The sequence below is a fragment of the Cebus imitator genome, unplaced genomic scaffold, assembly GCF_001604975.1.
Source record: "Cebus imitator isolate Cc_AM_T3 unplaced genomic scaffold, Cebus_imitator-1.0 Scaffold234, whole genome shotgun sequence".
NCBI lineage: Eukaryota > Metazoa > Chordata > Mammalia > Primates > Cebidae > Cebus > Cebus imitator.
The window spans coordinates 27,351-30,339 of record NW_016107549.1 but is presented as its reverse complement, the minus strand read 5'-3'; the positions used below and the strand labels follow the sequence as shown (position 1 = coordinate 30,339).

At 46.8% G+C, this 2,989-nt stretch overlaps 1 long non-coding RNA gene across 1 annotated transcript in view; it reads right to left on the bottom strand.

Annotated features, from left to right (window-relative positions):
* Positions 1-1,562: 1,562 nt before the first annotated feature.
* Positions 1,563-2,989, bottom strand: part of LOC108281916 — a 28,723-nt gene continuing 27,296 nt past the window's right edge. The window contains exon 4 of the long non-coding RNA XR_001816205.2: positions 1,563-1,956. This is a non-coding gene — a long non-coding RNA (uncharacterized LOC108281916). The remainder of the gene's footprint in view (positions 1,957-2,989) is intronic.

The window sequence follows — 2,989 nt, the reverse complement described above, 5'->3', positions numbered from 1 at the left end:
AAAAAAAAAAAAAAAAGAAAAAGACTTTCAAAAGCACTACAGCCATATAAGCCAGCAATCCCACTCCTAATGGGATACACAGGTGAAATGAAAACTTTTGTTCATTTATGAAATTTCATGAGCGAATGTTTGCTGAGGCTTTATTAGTTATTAGCAACAGCTGTTAAATCTGTCCTTCAATAGATGAATGGATGAACAAATGTGATCCATCCACACAATGGAATACTATTCAGCCATAAAAAGGAATGAGCTACAGACAGACACAAAAAAACATAAAAAAAACCCCGTTACAGATGAACCTGAAATGCATTATGTGGGTGAAAGAAGCCAGGCTCAAAAGGCTGCATGATTCCATTTTACTCGACCTTCTGGAAAAGGCAAAAGTATCAGGACAAAAAGCAGATGAGTAGTTGCCAGGGGCTGGGACCTGAAACAAATGGATAATTTGGAGAATGTTAGGGGATGATGTAAATGTTCTACATCTTGATTGTAGTGGTGGCTGCCTGACTGTATGTTTTCAGAGCTGTACACTAAAATGGGTGAATTTCACTGCATGTCAGTGATACTTCAATTACAAACAAACAAACAAACAGAAAAAGGAAAAAAACCAAACATCCCCGGCAAGAGAGGCTAGGGCTTGGGAAACCTCTCTCTGGGATTCCTGACACAGCAGAAACTTGCTAACCAGCCCTGGCTTGTCTCATCCCAGCTTCACCTTCCCTCACACACTGGTGAGCCAGCTCAATCACACATGCCTCAAAACCAGCCAAGCCAGGTTCTGGGAGAAGTCAAGATCTGCCCTGCCCTGCCCATGGGAAATAGAAAAGGAGCTTGTGGGACAAGACATGACCAAACACATCAGATCTCTGACATTAAAGTGATCTCGGGTTCCCTCAAACTTGAGGTCCCAGGAAGCCCAGATCATCCTTGGAAGCTGCCACAGCTTAAGACATCTCTTGCAGTTTCTCCCTTGGAAATTAATAAAGGAGATAGTTACAATCAGCTCAGCAGGAACCCAACAGATCTACCAGTCACCATTATGAATCAGCCACTGTGCTGGGGCTGAGGACACCAGCAAGATCTAACTGTCTCTACTGACAGGCACCGTCAGGGGGCCACGGTACAGTGTCCTCAGTGGCTTGAACAAAGTGGCCACTATTCATTCCAAGGGTGGATTTCATTTCTGCTGACAGCCTGGGTACTGGAAGCCAGATTGGTAAACAAGGGGTTCCTCGAGCCTGCCACACCCCTCAAAAACAAAGAGGAATTCTACTTTGGAGGATGGATCCTGCCTTTCTGCCAGCTTCTTTTTTTTTTTTTTTTTTTTTTTTCCCGAGACGGAATTTCACTCTTGTTGCCCAGGCTGGAGTGCAATGGCGCAATCTTGGCTCACCGAAACCTCTGCCTCCTGGGTTCAAGCAATTCTCCTGCCTCAGCCTCCTGAATAGCTGGGATTACAGACATTCACCACCACGCCTGGCTCATTTTTTGTATTTTTTTTTTTAAGTAGAGACAGGGTTTCTCCATGTTGGTCAGGCTGGTATTGAACTCCTGACCTCAGGTGATCTACTTGCCTTGGCCTCCCAAAGTGCTGGGATTATAGGTGTGAGCCCCCGAGTTTGGCCAGATCCTTGCTTTTGAAGGCATACATACAAAACACCTTCATGTTTTCACCTGTTTTCCCCAGATAGCGCCAGTGAAAAAGATAAGGAGTGTCCTGAAGACCACATAGCCTTGGCTTCCTGTACTCGGAGTCAGGGATCCCCAAAGGCTACAGGTTTAGAAGTTTCCAGAGCCGAATCTGGATGACCGAGCTCCAAGCACTGACTCACCCTTGCTTCCGCCTGCTCCCCTGTGAATCAGCAATCTATCTTTAAGGACTTCTCATCATGTCTCTGATGACAGGCCCGTGAATTCTGGATGGTTCAACAGCTGATGAAGGCTCAGGAGCAGGATCTGGAAACAGGAGTAAGGAAAGGAGGTAAAGAAGTGTGCCAGGTACTGCCTGCTCTTTTGCCTGTCTGAAGTCTTTTTTTCTTTTTTTCAAGACAGAGTCTTGCTCTGTCACCCAGGCTGGAGTGCAGTAGCGTGATCTTGGCTCACTGCAACGTCCACTTCCTCCCAGGTTCAAGCAGTTCTCTTGCCTCAGCCTCCTGAGTAGCTGGGATTACAGGCACCCGACACCATGCCAGGTTAATGTTTGTATTTTAAGTAGAGATGGGTTTTCGCCATCTTGGCCAGGCTGGTCTCAAACTCCTGACCTCAGGTGGTCCGCCTGCTTCAGCCTTGCAAAGTGCTGGGATAATAGGCTTGAGCCACTGCACCCAACCTGTCTGAGGTCTTGAGTGTTTGCAGGCATGAGTACCCGTGTGTATGTCCCCAGCTTGCTCATAAGAATCAAGGGTGCCAAAGCATGCCATGATCCCAGATCAGTACTGTCCAATAAAAATAGTGTAAGAGGGTCCAGTGAGGTGGCTCACGTCTGTAATCCCAGCACTTTGGGAGGCTGAGGCGGGCACATTACCTGAGGTCGGGAGTTCAAGTAAGACCAGCCTAACCAACATGGAGAAACCCTGTCTCTACTAAAAATACAAAATCAGCCAGGGGTGGTGGTGCATGCCTGTAATCCCAGCTACTTGGGAGGCTGAGGCAGAAGAATCGCTTGAATCCAGCAGGTGGAGGTTGTGGTGAGCCGAGATCCCATCATAGCACTCCAGCCTGGGCTACAAACTCTGTCTCAAAAAATATAGTGTAAGGGGGTGGGGGAAGGTGGCTCATCCCTGTAATCTGAACTCTTTGGGGGGTTAAAAGCAGGAGAATCGCTTGAGTCTAGTAGTTTGAGGCCAGTTTAGGCAACATAGCAGTGTTAGGATCTCCTCAAGTGTGGTGTCCGGGGTAACAGTGAGCTATGATTGCACCACTGGTCTCCAGCTTGGGTGACAGAACAAGCAAGACTGTCCAAAATTTAAAAAAAAAAAAAAAAAAAAAA